The sequence below is a fragment of the Sphaerodactylus townsendi genome, linkage group LG05 (assembly GCF_021028975.2).
Source record: "Sphaerodactylus townsendi isolate TG3544 linkage group LG05, MPM_Stown_v2.3, whole genome shotgun sequence".
Classification (NCBI taxonomy): Eukaryota; Metazoa; Chordata; class Lepidosauria; order Squamata; family Sphaerodactylidae; genus Sphaerodactylus; species Sphaerodactylus townsendi.
Window position 1 is genome coordinate 63,721,539 of NC_059429.1, and position 15,557 is coordinate 63,737,095.

Genomic DNA, 15,557 nt, shown 5'->3' on the forward strand with positions numbered 1-15,557 from the left:
TTAGTAATGCTTGTTTGCTTTGATTGGAAAGCTGGCGGACATGGGGAAGATGCAGTCATGAGCGGAGATTGCATTCAGCATAGTCGTCCCCCCCCCCCCCCGGTCCCCCGTTTATGCATCAGGACATTCTCGTGTGGCTTCAGAAATAAAAAGGCGCTAAATCCCCTCCCCCCATTTTCAGTCGCCTCCCGGGGTGGGGCGGGTTGGGGGAGAAAGGGAAGCAGGTAGCAGCAGCAACAAGCGCCCCTTGAGCGCGCGCTCTCCCTCTCTCTCGGCTTATCGTTGTCTGTGGCCTGCGAGGGCAAAGGCAGCGGGGGGCGGATGCACCTCGCAAGCGGAGGGGGATGGAGAAGCCGGCGGAGCAGCAGACGGGCTGAGAAGAACGAGGCGAGCCAGCCAAGCAGGCGGGCGGCGAGAAGCAGCCGCCTCGGTCGCCGCGCGCACCATGGGCAGGAGGGAGGGCTCGGCCGGGCGAGGTGAGTCCGGGGGCGACTCGAGAGACCGGGGTGGGAGGCGAGGTAGAGGGGAGTCCCCGAATTTGCAGCGGGGTGACTCCGCGTCTGAAAGGGCAGCGAGGCGCGCGTCTCTGGCGCTCCCCGTCCGCCCTTGGAGAACCCACCACGAGGACAGCCTTTCCACTTCTTGGACGCTGCTTGGGAATGTGAAGGGGGGGGGGGTGAAGCTCCAAACTGGGCATCCCTCTCACCCTGGCGCTAATCCCTCCGGCTTCCTCGCCCGCCGGACCCCATTGAGCTTCTTGGCAGCATGGGCGAAGATTTGGGGTAGAAAAGAGCCACGACGCCCATACGACAGTCAGCTGCAGGGAATTCATTCCGCCTTTTCCAGTTCTCCCGCATGAAAACAAGATGGACACGTGTAGATCTGTAAATTATAGTGTGTATGTGTGTTTATATATACACGAGACATCTCCCCCAAAACGTTTTTCCCTTGAACGTGGTAAGATCTTGCGAGTCGCTGGTGGCTGCTCCCCTCCCCTTTTTTTGCATAAAAACGACCCAGACCCCTCCCCCCTAGCCGTCGGGTAAGCTGTGCCCTACTTCCCCGTGGTTTCCGCTTTGTGTTGCCGTCGTCCACGTGCAGACTTGATCGTTTGAGAAAGCCAGGCGTTGGGGAGACGTCGGACTTGCTGAAAGGGTCTTGCAAGGCTGCAAAGACATTTGCATTTCTTAGGGTGTAGCATTCGGATTTCCTAATTTGGGATGCTCGAAGCATGACTATAGCATGGGAAGAATCCCCTGTGATTGCTCTGGTATTTTTTTTAAAAAATGATTCCCTTTCCTCATTATTTTCCTACTTCATGGCAAGTGGAGTCTCCAGGCATTGACAGCAGTGCTGGTTGCGTTATTTCAACTTGTCTTGCACTGTCTCAGCACTTCTTAAAGAAGTTTCACTCATCTCTAAACCCAGCAGTGAAAGTTCATCAACACTTGTGCTATGAATTTTTATGACAGATTTGTATTCTTCCACAGATTTCTTATTGGGTTTTTCTTTTAAACCTCTTTGAAGAACCACCTCATTGCCATGATTACCCCCATTCCAGTCCCAACTGTAAAACAAAGGAAAGAGGAGGAAACATGGGGAAATGTGATGGTTTTTAAAAGCAGTTTCAGAAGTTTCAGTTGAAATCCTATATTTGTGATGGAAATGGAGTTTGTTGTGTGACTGAATAATTGTTCCCATTGTTCTGTTACAGCTATACACAATGTCATGTTATTGTGACAGTTCACAAAAACCTGCCTGTTCCTCTGTATTTGCTGTTAAGCAGAGTTATGTTGCAGATACTTTGGTATTTCCCAAGAACTGTTCATAAAGTAATCGTGCATCAGATAGTCAAGCAATCTTTCTGATTTAAAAGCAGCTACACAGAAGGAACTCTGCCCCAACCCTACATTTGTTGCTCTTTACTTCTCCATATGTCATCTGCTGATTGAATATCGGCCAGTCCCCTCCCCGGGGGGGGGGGGGGTTTAATGCTGGACATCATCTACTTATTTTTATTATAGAAGATTACTGCTGCTAGTGTTTTAATGTTTAATTTATTTATTGTTTTAACTGGAATTATATGATGTATTTAAGTGTTTAACTGTTCTGTAAACTGCCCTGAGCCCTTTGGGGGTAGGGCGGCCTATTAAATTGAATAAATAATAATAATAATAATAATAATTGTTCTCCACTTTATTTATTTATTGATTGATTGATTGATTTGATTTCTAAACCGCCCTCCCCCTCGGGGCTCAGGGCGGTGAACAACAATGATAAAAACAACTTAAAAACATAACATAAAAACTGATTCGCAATAATGAGAATAAAAACCGGAACCATATCTCGTCAAATGGTGTCATCCTCCCCCCCCTTTACCTTTATGCCCACAGGAGGCCAGATGAAATGGCAGCAATGTATTTAACCAGGATGGCCAAATGCCTGGCGGAACAGGTCCGTCTTACAGGCCCTGTGGAAACTCTGCAGGTCCCGCAGGGCCCTGATCTCCCTTGGAAGCCTGTTCCACCAGGTAGGGGCCAGGGCTGTAAAAGGCCAGCCTGATAGCTTTAGGGCCAGGGATCACCAGAAGGTCCTCCTTCGATGAACGGAGGGGCCTAGCGGGGTGATATGGGGAGAGGCAGTCTAGTAGGTATGCAGGTTCAAGGCCTTGAATAGCTTTGAAGGTCAAGACAAATGCTTTAAACATGACCCGGAACTCGATCGGCAGCCAGTGCAGCTGGTATAGGACCGGAGTCCCTGCTTGATACTCCCGTAAGAAGCCTGGCTGCCACGTTCTGTACGAGTTTCAATTTCCGGATCAAGGCTAAAAGCAAGCCCGCGTAGAGCAAGTTACAGTAGTCTAACCTAGAGGTGACCGTTGCATGAATCACAGTGGCTAGATCAGGACAGGAGAGGTACGGGGCCAATAGCTTTGATTTCGTAGATTTGATTTCATAAAATGATATGTATCTGTAGGGATGATCTCAGTTTGCAATCTGTCTCCTGATATCATTGTGCTGCTCTATATTGTACATTTTTAAAATAATGAAAATAACTGGGAGCCTATTTCTTAAACTACTGCTCATCTGTGGAATTGTTTTTGCTTTTGGAAGATGTGTCAGAAGTTTCTCTCCTCTTTTATAAATGGGGTACAGAAATTGAGAGCTGGAGGATAAAAAACAATAAGTAATAAGTTCCTGTGGGATCTGGGATAGGATCTTTCCAGCAATCTTTAAAAGCCGAATTGCAATAATCAGGGACCCCAATATGGATCAAGGCTGGAGATTTGGGGTTGTTTGTGTATTAACCAATTTACCCCCATGCAGTTTCAGAAATCAAATTGCCTCACAGTGTGGTTTCAGTTTGTAGAACTATGCGGTATTAAAAGGGTTAAACACTCTCCTGTTTCTGCACAAGCGCATTCCCAATTGGGGCACTGGGGCACCACATGGCTCTTGGTTGTAACTGAATTTAAAAGACAATGAGAAGGTCTGGTCACAGATTTCATGGGGGTGCTGCTTATTTTTCTAAAAAATACACTTGCTTTTTTAAAAGATTGAAAACAGCATTTCAAATAATAAAATAACATGGAAGGGTTCAATCCAATATTTCCTCCTAGTGCATCATACCTAGTTTGACCTACAGCATGAAATGCATGAGAACTAGAATTTCTATCTTGCAATGTTGGGAGAGAGAATATGCATTAAGAAACAATCTCTATAATTAGTGTGAATGTGTTGTTTCTTCACTGCCATCTGCATAGTTATTGATCAGGAAGACAGTCTACTGATAGTTTGTGCTGTTCTATATTTGTACTTGTGGAGGGTTCTTGTCTACATAGGCAGAAATATACCACTAGAGAAGCAAGACCTGTGGCAACTTCTAAATGACTTTTGCTTGATGAAGTGTTCAAAAGAAACTGACTTCTCCTTTACTGTTTTCCCTATTCACATGCTGTTGCTCAACAGTGGTAGTGAGGGAAAGTGTGACACCCCCCCCCCCCCACACACACACACCTACCTTAACCTCTTCAGGCAGAACTTGTCAGATTTTCACACTTTTTCCCCTTCAGGGACTGAGGTACTTCAAGAAGAAGATTTGATGGGGATGGGGGGAAATAAGGAAGAGGGAACCAGTGGGAGGATGGGATTTCTCCTCTCTTTTAAGAAGTAGCTTTTATGTTGGCCTGATACTTGAAATTAAAGAACATTCAACTGATACAGGACAAATAGATTTGTTTGTATTATGCTGGAAAACATGCTTGGTTGTTCTGAGTCTTTGTGATGAGGGCACATTAAGGACACTTGACAAGTTTTATTAAATTATTCAGTGAAAAGCATATCCCAGCCTGCTCTAACTAATTTCTTATTTCATATGTAGGACACTGTGCCTGTACAATCCTTTACTGGAAATTGGATCTGGATTTCCCACTTGTCAGCATACCAAAATACTTGCTGGTTACGGCAGGAACATGTAAATAGACCATCTGAGGTTCTTCCTCATTAGTTCATATTGCAATAATTATGAGATATAGGTATGGAGAGCATTCATATTAACTTGGGGTCCTTGCTCATCATCCATGACAGATATAAGAAATTGATTCCTTTTTCTGGTAGATTGCAAATTTAAAGATAAACAGTAGGAGAAAAAGGGAAAGTAAATATTTGTTGAAGGGATTGCTTTCAAGGCATTCTGAGATTTCCGAATTTACGTTGTTCAGAACACCCAGTAGCCTTATCCTGGGTAGAAAGATGTATGGGAGTGAAGGATTTCTATCTGCAACCCCAACCCAGCTTCAGTGTTTTGATCACTGTATTTGATTACTCAGAGAGTAATCCTAAGCAGTTCTACTCTCAGGAAAGTGTTCTTGGGATTTCACTTATAGTTTCTGCTTGAATTGGAGGGTGGATGCCACAGTATGAGTATACTTGAAACACGTCTATCCTGAAAAATGGAGTGCACATGCATATATTGATATGTCTTTTCGTTGTATGTTCTTATTGATGCTTTATACTATGTAAAGTTCTTGCTGAAGTCTTTTTTTAACTGCTAGGGCAAGTACAAAGAGAGATTCTTTGGAGAAAGGGGAAATACCTACCTATGTAATAAAGCTTATAATTGCTGTTTGTTTCTTGATATCTATCAGCAAAATAAGGCCCTGCAAACAGTTCCCAAACTAAATTTTTGTTTCAAGGGTAACTATTTTTATTACTATAATTATTTTGCTACTTTCCTAAATTTGTCTACAGCACTTAATCACCTTCATTGTTTTCAGCCATTCACACAGAATAAAAATTACTTATTGTTGATGAAGCTCATCTTGTACAAGCTGTTTCACAGTATGTTTCCATTGCTGCATACAGAACTATGGGATGCTCTAGAGGAATATTTGATGGAATCTATTGTTGTTGGGGGTTTTTTAGGGCGGTGGCGTGTTTATCTTGCTTTTTTCAAAACACCAATATTAGTCTTTCGTGCTGTGTAGTTTGCTTAAAGAAATATTGTATCTAAGGAAATTACTGTTAATTATTTTGACTTGGACTTCTCTCTGATATATACTGTATTTCATATCAAAATTTAAAAGAAGACTTGGAGCATACTTTAAAGCAAAACATATTTTTATTTTTGTCTAGTGACATTTGTATATAATTTTCACATACCAGTTTCTGTGATTGTTTGTAGTATGTTATTCATGTTTAAACATCAAAATTGATCTTTTGCCTCTCTATACACTTAAAACATTTTCATGTATGGGTTCTGATCACATTGCTTATTATGTTATGTTTTTGGACTTATGTACTGCTTTGAATGTTTTGTGACATATTATTGGCTTCATCTTATGGCTGAAATTGATTTTTCTGTTTTATCTGAGCTGGTGAAAGAGCCAGTGGTTGCCTTTTGACCTCTGGGCCCATATGACGATGCGATACCATACGTGGAGATTATCATGTTGAGATAACAGCTGTAGGGTATCAAGCAGACCCTGCTGAGGCGCTATGTTTGCTTGAGTTCATTAACAAGCCATTACGATGAGTTGGTAGAGCTAAGCAAAAATGAATCAGGATTTTTTAAGATGAAGGTTCTCGCTGACTATTTTTCAGAACATAACCTTTACCCCATTAATTACTTCATTCAGCCTAAAAGCACTCATAATAAGAAAGTAAAATTAGTTATTTTAATTTTTTCATGCAAATACAGTTAATCCTAACACTCAAATGTAAACACAAACACCCACTAAATTACTTCAGTTAATGCAAACCTGAGTCTAAATTACTAAATAACTTTTTCCAAAATAAAAAAAGAAATTAAAATGAGTATATTGCTTATTTTCAAGACTCAGAATTTCTAGCAACATTATGAGGCTCAAATACACTCCCAGCTCCATGGTTTTCAAATCCAATTAAAAATGCTCAATATGACCTTTAAAGCCCTTCATCCCTAGGACCCATATATCCAAAGGATAGTCTCCTCCCCCAGGTGCCAACTTCAGTTCTACTTGTGATTCCCTCACTTTAGTTCATCTGGCATTAGTTAGACCTCATGCCTACCTCACAGGGTGTTTGTTGTGAGGGGGGAAGGGCAAGGAGATTGTAAGCCCCCTTGAGTCTCCTACAGGAAAGGGGGATATAAATCCTTGTCTGTTCTTCTGGGAGAACATAGTCATAGACATATTATTAGAAGAGAAACATCTTTGAACAGCTCGTATACACCCAGTAATAATTACATTGCATGCTTTTGGGTGGAGACTGCCTAGAAATTAATCATCCCATGTTTGATGAGGAAGAAAAAAGGAAGAAATAAAAGTATTGATTTGGTTGAGTCCTCTATTGTGCCCCGTGCTTGACAACATACCATAAACTGTTCACGAATATTTAATTCTGAGCAGTCTTCACATGCTGAGGTGTTGCCAAATTGCTATTGATTTTACTATATGTGAGGTATAGAGGAATCTTTTACTGCTTAAAGCAGTGATTTTTTAAAATGTTGAGGCCTTGACAAATTTTCTCTAGCTTTAAGAGCCATCCAAAACATTTAGGATCCAGACTCATTTTCCAGCCTTCAGGGTTTTATATGTTTAGAATTTAGAGACCTTTGTTAGGCATATACAACATAGGAACAAAGAATAGGGGTATAGGGCATAGAACAGTGTGAGTGATGTGAACAGAAATGAATGGAACCTAATATAAAACGCTCAGTAGAAATTTGGCTACAGTTTCAGTTATTTCAGCTTCAGGATTGTTGAGCAAAAAAATCATTTTTGCATTCGTAGAAAGGTCTGAGAACCTGACCGGGGTTAAGGCAGAGAACTTGGGCCTAAAGTTGGGAGCAGCAGTGGCGTAGGAGGTTAAGAGCTTGTGTATTTAATCTGGAGGAACCGGATTTGATTCTCCACTCTGCCGCCTGAGCTGTGGAGGCTTATCTGGGGAATTCAGATTAGCCTGTACACTCCCACGCACGCCAGCTGGGTGACCTTGGGCTAGTCACAGCTTCTCAGAGCTCTCTCAGCCCCACCTACCTCACAGGGTGTTTGTTGTGAGGGGGGAAGGGCAAGGAGATTGTAAGCCCCCTTGAGTCTCCTACAGGAAAGGGGGATATAAATCCAAACTCCTCCTCCTTCTCCTCCTTCTCCTCCTCCTCCTCCTCCTCCTCCTCCTTCTTCTTCTTCTTCTTCTTCTTCTTCTTCTTCTTCTTCTTCTTCTTCTTCTTCTTCTTCTTCTAAAGCTGTTGTACTTAGGGCAGAAGAGCAAGATGTGTTCAAGGGAGTCAGTGTAAGAAGGGCAGAAAGAATAGTGTCAATCATGCGGAGGGATGTTTGAGAATCAGCCTTGAAGTAGTGACGAACTGCATCTTGCCCTTGAAAATGCCCATCTGAGTTTGTGATTAAAAAGTTGGTCCAGATAATCGCCTAGGATCTGGCCTGCTATGCAAAACAGACTAGCAGGGTCTCAGTCCTTTACAGTTCTCTCTAGCTGTGTCCTGTGGCACTGTTGATGGTCTTGCAGCTTTGCTGTTCTTTGCTGAGCCCTCTCTCCTTATTGTCAAGCCTTCAAGGGTAGCCCTGAAATATGCAAATACAGTTCATAACAACTGAACTCTGTGAAGTTGACTGGCTCCAGCTACAGGCCTTTAACAATTCTGAGGAAAATAATATTTATTTAGCACCCATTATAACATTTTATAACAGGAAACCAAAATCAATATAAACACAATATCCCCTTCTCAACAATTAATACAAGCATTCTCATACCTGAAATATGCAAATACAGTTCATATCAACTGAACTCTCTGAAATTGATTGGCTCCAGCTGCAGGCTTCTTAACAATTCTGAGGAAATGAAGCTTTTTCTTCCTTATATGGAAAATCTGAGCTCTTTAGCTCCCCCTAATGGACCCTGGGTTACACAAACAGAGCTTCAGCTATAGCTGGTGTGAGGTTATCAGCACAGACTAGGGCACATAAAGTTGTATATAAATACTGTATATACTTGAGTATAAGCTGACCCGAACATAAGCTGAGGGGGGCCTTTTCAGCATTAAAAATGTGCTGAAAAAGTTGGCTTATACATGAGTATATGCGGTATGTGTCATGCAGCAAAACATATAATGTTGTGAAATGAGTTTGTACTTCTTCAGAGGATCACTGACCTACACTACAATAAACATTTTGTTGTTAATACTAGGTGCCACAATGAGATTTCTAGGTGCTATGGCAACCTGGCACCTGGGATTTGTTGAGTCCTGCTTTGAGAGCTGACAAAGAACTATTTCATAGTTGTTATCATTCAGAAGAAAAAAAACTTTCTGAGCAATCCTGGAATTACTTATTCAGCTTTTTATTTTTTTTTAAGGAAGAGAGATTTTATGGTAGTTGTTTTGTACACAGTAAGTTTCAGGTTTTAAATATTCCTAAAACATAATATAGCCAAAATTAATTTAGTAAATTCTAGTATGTGAATCTGTACCTTGCATGTAAATAAGATTTTCATGCATTTTAAACCACAGTCTGAGCTTGAATGTGCTTCAGTGAAAAATGAAGTGAGTATCTTACTGTATAATCCCAAATCCCTGTGGCTAGCAATGGCACAGTAACTGCTTTGGCCAGTCATGACACATTGATGGCATCACTGATCCACTGTGTGGAGACTTCTGTGGCAGCCATAAGGAAAACAGAGACAATTTTTTTTACATCTGCTACTGTGCTGGTGGTCTGCTGTGGTGTGAGGTGGCAATGGCAGGGCCCACATGGGCAGGTCACCTGCAGTCATTGAGGGCTGGGGGCATGGGGGCTGAGTACAGCAGCACACCCAGCCCAGGGGAGGAGAGGGCAGGGTTAGGGAGATGAGCTTCCAGGCACTGAAGTTCTCACCTTAAGGAGACCATGAAAGGTATTCCAGCCTCCTGGTGGGATTTGGAGATCCTTGAGGTGACAGCCCATCTTTAGATGCTAGAGCTCAGTTCCTCTAGAGACCATGGTTAATTTGGATGGTCTCTTTTCAGGTGGGCTTTTGAAGGCCATCAGGCTGAGTGGTATTTATTTGGCTCGTATATGGGGGCTGCAGCCAGTGTTTATGAACCTTTGGCTTTTAATGTCTTCTGGCTAGCTTTGACTGAGTCATTGTTTACTGTGAGAAAAGCAAGATTAAAAATGTTTTGGTACATAATAAATGTACATATTGATAGAGCCTTTATATTACAGTGGTTAGAGAGCTGGACTTGAGTGGGAGACATCTGAGAATTCCCACTCAGACCATTAAGATTACGGAATTATGTTGAGCTAGTAATTCTTTCTCAGCATAAGCTAATTCACACTGTAGTCTCCAGGAAGAAAATGGCATTATACCATCCATTCGAGGTGGGTGTTTGATAAACCTGAAACAGAAAAAAAAAACCCCTGGAAAATTCTTTCTTGGTATTTCTCAGGATTTTTTTACACACACACCTCAGACAATAAAATGAACTAAAAAAATCATATCTGGAAAAATGCCATTTCCCCCCAGCATTTTTTGGGCTGTTCAGCCTGCTGCCTTAAAAAAACCCCTCTTCCTGCATTACCTGCAGCCTGGCCAGGTCCAGCGTTGAACTGCACGTTCCACCTCAGAAGTCAATGTGGACTTTGCAGGTGGCACACACAGTTCATTCTGCACTCAGCCAGGCTGAACCTGCAGTTTAAAGCCTGGCCGGGACCGGCTTTTTACTACTGACTCCACCTCTAACGGGTTCCCTCAAGTCACATAGACTTCAGAGGCTGAGTAAGCAGTGTAAAGCTGAACCTGGCCAGGCTAAGCCTGCAGTTCAGTGCTGGGCTTGACTTGTCCTGGCCCACCGTTGACCTCTGCCCCTGCTTCTTGGACCCACATGGAGTTTGGAGGCAGGCATATTTTTCAAATTTAGGTTTATCAGCCCAAAAATGTTTAGGAAAACCCCCCAACAAGCTGATACATAGTATTGTCTTTTTTTGAATTGTTCAGGGTCTGCTAAATCCAAACCTGAAAAATACAGAAAAAAGATGGCCACCCTACTAACTATGTACATTACCTTTTGACATGTGTAAGGAAAATTGGGATATTTAAGTAATGTGTGAATGTATATATACCCCTCATACATGGTTAAATCCAAGGAAAGGACCTTGTGAGGTCCATGCAAGGATCTTCCTGACCACCCTCCACAAGTGGCCATCTCTGATACCAGTGAAGTTTTTTCCTGTGATTTTAGGACCTCCATGCAAGCCAGGAGGCTATAGTGGAGAGGGGGAAATCCTGCCTCTTTCAATGGAGCTCCACCCATGCAAGATGTAGAATGGAGACATTTGAGCCTCCTTATCTGTGTGGTATTACTTCAAATGGGTCTCATAATTCTAGAAATAACACTGGGAGGACACATGGCTTTCAGTGCTTTTCACAGATGGATTGCAGGATCCAATGGCACAGTTATATCTATAAATAACTAATTAAATGTCATTTCTGTACAGAGTTATTTGGCATAGTTCCATATGGTGAACTATAATCTTGTGATCCCACATATCCACATAAAGCCAAAATCCTGTTTGGTCCAACAATATCCATTACAGAAAATATTTTATTAATATTTCACTTTCAGGTTAATTCTTGTACAATAAAATATGCAGTTTTAAAAACATTATTTTCTCTCATCCTTGCTTTAAATGAGGCTGAAATCTGACACTTTCCACAGACCCCATTATTCTCCTTCAAATTATGAGGTCAACAGCAGATTAATACTCCACTGCAGAATAAGATTCACCTGATAGGCATGACTTCATCTGCTGTCCTGACCAAGTGTCTGCCAAACCATGAAATTAGGGGCCTTTTCAGAATCTATATTGCCCCCTTTTCAGTGTGGATAGTACAGCACGGGTGACTTTTCCTTTTAGAGTGTCACCTTCATTTGCTGGTGGATTTTTAGCTACTCTGTTCCTGTTTCACAATAACACTGGCAATGTCATGTAAGAATCCTACTTTTCTGTACCTTGTTAGTGCACCTGGGAATTAATTGCTGCTTGTATTTTCCCCTTTTTATTAAACCCTAATTAGTGCCAGATAAATTTAGAACTATCAAAGACAGTTCTTCCCTTAGCACGTAGTTAGCTTGCATAGGATTACATACTGTAATATTTTAAAGGGAACACTTACAACAACATTGCAAGCTTTTTTTCCTGCAAAAGTGAAGTCCAACAAATGACTCAAGCAATAGTGCCAAGCAAAGAGAAAATCATAGGCAGTCAGATGTGGTATTAACAACCCCAGAATACATCCAGTCGAGAGGAGGTTCTACCATTTGGTAAAAAAGGTCCTTATTTTTGAAATTTGTGCTGAGTACTTTATTTGGTACTACTAGAGTAGTCATAGCACTTTTATATTATATACATTTTATATTAAACTAGCGGGGCCCGGCCACGCGTTGCTGGGGCAATTGCCCTCCTCATCACAGTCCACAACCCACACAGATGTCCATGTAGGTCCAATGATCCCCAGCATAGCCTTTTGGGAGCAGTGAGGTAGTGGCTAAGAGCAGGTGCACTCTGATCTGGAGGAACCGGGTTTGATTCCCAGCTCTGCAGCTTGAGTTGTGGAGGCTTATCTGGGGAATTCAGATTAGCCTGTGCACTCCCACACACACCAGCTGTGTGACTTTGGGCTAGTCACAGCTTTTCGGAGCTCTCCCAGCCCCACCCACCTCACAGGGTGTTTGTTGTGGGGGGGGAAGGGCAAGGAGGTTGTAAGCCCCTTTGAGTCTCCTACAGGAGAGAGGGGGGATATAAATCCAAACTACTCCTCTTCTTCTTCTTTTTCTTCTTCTTTTGGGGTGGTCAAATGGAATCCCTCTTTCCCTTTTCAATTCACATTATTATATGGCGCTGTCTTGGTTTTTAGTATAAGGTAAACCTTTCCATTCCACAATGGAACTGTCCAGAGTGCGAATCCCGCTGTCCATGAGGCTGGTTGACACGCACAGTCCTGGTTTGGGTAAGGCAGAACTGTGGCAAGGAGGCTATCCCAGGCAGCAGAGGCAGGGTGATGAGACGCTCAGATCGAGGCCCTGGGTTTTTAAAGGGTCATGTGCAAAAGAAGCGGAGCCAGTAGTGTTGGTTTGCCCCACCCCACGGATTTTCTTAGAAGAAAAAGGCAAACTCCACCTCGCTTTTAGCAAAAGAGTGCTGTGGCGAATATGGGTGAGGAAGTGGGTAAGTGGTGGTAGGATGTGAGGGAGGGCAGAGTGAGGTGTTTGAGGATGAGCTGGATGTGGATGAGAGTATGTGTGTTGTGTGGTAGTAGTGGGAGAGGCACAGAGAGTGAAAGTTACCTTCATGTGTGTATGTGTTTCACTTCCACTCGTATTACCTACCAGTATTACCTATTTACTGTTTTCACTGCTCATCTCTGGCCATCTGCACGAACATTCTAAGCCCTCATACCAAGCCCTCAGGCCACAGACAGGCTGCACGAACATTCTAAGGGTGATAGTTAAACAGAGCCAGCTTCATGGCATGGTGCGCCAGGAAAAAGATGTGGTACCTGGCTCAGGTATGGACTTTTGGCGATTTGAAGGTCTGATTACCTGCCCGCAACAGGGAGGGACGTCATGTGAAAATGTGGGGGCTGTCCGTCCAGCCGTTTCGGCGTTAGGGCAAGACCAACAAAACGAATGGTTAGCTTTTTATATATATAGATAATCCTCAAACATTTCTATATGAATTTTGAAGAAAAAGCAACTTTTGGGGCTTTTGATTTTGCTTATGGGTGTCGCAGCAGGCAAGACTGCTGGGGAAGCATTCCATCCTGTTCTAGAGAAAAGGAGCAATTCTCCTCCTGAGCTGTTGCCTGTACTTTTTGGAATTACTTGTATAAAAAATAATGGACTATCTCCAAACCCCGCTTTCTGCTGGTGTAGCATTTTTCTATCATTGGAAGAGGGAAGGCAATTTTTATCAGTTTCCATCTTATACTCTAGATTTCTCAACTTCATCTCCCATGTTCATGAGGGTAAGCAGCTTTAGGAGCCCAGTGGGCTGCAATGATGGTGGGAACGAGAAGTTTTTTTTCCTGTTAACAGAATTCAACCAATGGCTCTTTGGATTCAATGAAGGTTGCATCATGCATTGCCCAATCATTCATACTTTTATTAGGTTGAAAGTTTGCATAATTGATTAATTTAACTGGTTAATCCGTTAAACATTACAACTCTAATCTTTACTTAACCAAGTTATCTTTCCAAATACAATGAATGTTTCTGGTAATTTAATTATACTCAATTTGGGGATGTCCACATATTTCAGGTGTTGCTATACCACATAGGAGATGTAATCAGGAAAATCTTCCTAAATCATCTCCCCATAACATTGCTAGGTGTATTTCCTTTGCAAATATGTAATATATATCTTATATAAATATGAATAAATTCTCCCTGATCTCTAGTTCCGTGGTTAGTGTGTGGCATTACTTGCAGCATCTGCTTCATGCTAAAGATAAATCATGTGTAGTTTACGTCTTCATTAGATTTACAGTATTCATTTTTTCATAGAAGTCCTTATTCATTGTTGTAGTGAATAACTTTTTGGTAGGGAAGAAAATTGGTTCACTGATGTACTCAAGGTTAGGTAAAATAAAGCAGTGCCAATGCATTTCTGCCAAAAGGAAGAATTGGCTTGATTAGCACTGTTAGGCTGAATGTTTGCTTGGCTTGATTGTTTGATGTGAAAGTGTCCGTTTGGGAGGGGTGGACAGCAAGAAAGAAAGCCACTATTTGCTTTCCAGTCTTTTGTACAGTTCTCTGGACCTCTTATCAGCTGGCAGTTGGTACTGTTGGCTGCATATAGTGTGTGTATGTGTTAAGTGCTATGAAGTCACTTACAACTCATAGCGATCCTGTGAATCTGTGTCCTCCAAATGCTGCCTTCAACTTTTCCTAGCATTACTGTCTTTTCAAGTGACTCTTGTCTTCTCATAATGTGACCAAAGTACGATAGCCTCAGTTTAGTAATTTTAGTTTTTAGTAAGAATTCAGGTTTTGTTGACAATAGATGTGAATGTATTGCAAATAGCCAAACAGCTGCCCATATCCCACTGAAGAAAGCATGTGAACTGAACCAATGGATATTTGAGCATCCTTTGGCTCTGGATTCTCTGGTCTTGTGTCATTGTTTCTGTTTTGTGAATTAATTCTCTTATGTTGATCCTGGTCTGTGATGGTACTGATTTTTCAATTCATGCACAGATTTTGCTATAAATGGCAGTAATTTTCCTCTAGAGTGCTTCATGTACATGTGCTGTGTGGTAGATCAGTTTTAATGTTCCAGTATTAAAAATGAGATGCACTGGGTGAGAGAGAGAGAGAGAGAGAGAGAGTGAGCAGCTCATCTAAGGTCACCTAGTGAGATCATGGGAGAGGTGAGATTTAAGTCAAGTACCTCAGGATTTATAGTTTAGTCTCTTAGCCACTAGGCTATGATAATTTGTAAAACACTAGTAAAGGTGGTAGATCTCAATGAGCAGTCAGGTTAAATGCCATTATGGAATAAATCACCATATACTTTGACATCATGACTTAATGTTGCTGAACAATGTGAATAGTGTTATAGGAATATAGTGCAAAACTGTTCTGCCAGAATCTGTATTTTTGTCTAGTTTTAAGTACCGTATATACTCGTGTATAAGTCGACCCACATATAAGTCGAGGCACCTAATTTTACCACAAAAAAACTGGGAAAATACTCACTGGGAAAATACTCACGTATAAGTCGAGGGTAGGAAATGCAGCAGCTACTGGAAAATTTCAAAAATAAAAATAGATACCAATAAAATTACATTAATTGAGGCATCAGTAGGTTAAATGTTTTTTAATATTTATTTCAAAGAAAAACAGTAAACTAGCTCTGTAAGTCTCAACAATAACTGTTTATGTTAGCAGTACCAACATTTCAGAGTATCTTTAGGAGATTCTCCTGATTATACCACCCAGGTTTGGCGAAGTTTGGTTCAGTGGGTCCAAAGTTATGGACCCTCAAAAGGGTAGCCCCATCTACTATTAGCTTCCATTGGAAA

The 15,557-nt window shown here is 41.8% G+C and overlaps 1 protein-coding gene across 8 annotated transcripts in view; it reads left to right on the forward strand.

The window, feature by feature from the left end:
• Positions 1-15,557, forward strand: part of DAB1 (DAB adaptor protein 1) — an 833,814-nt gene that overhangs the window by 511,955 nt on the left and 306,302 nt on the right. The window contains exon 1 of one of the 8 annotated variants that reach the window (XM_048498956.1): positions 207-476. The exons of the other annotated variants lie outside the window; for them this stretch is intronic. The gene's annotated coding sequence lies outside the window, so the exon portion shown is untranslated. Of the gene's footprint in view, positions 1-206; positions 477-15,557 lie in introns of those variants that run through there. 8 annotated transcript variants of the gene reach the window in all.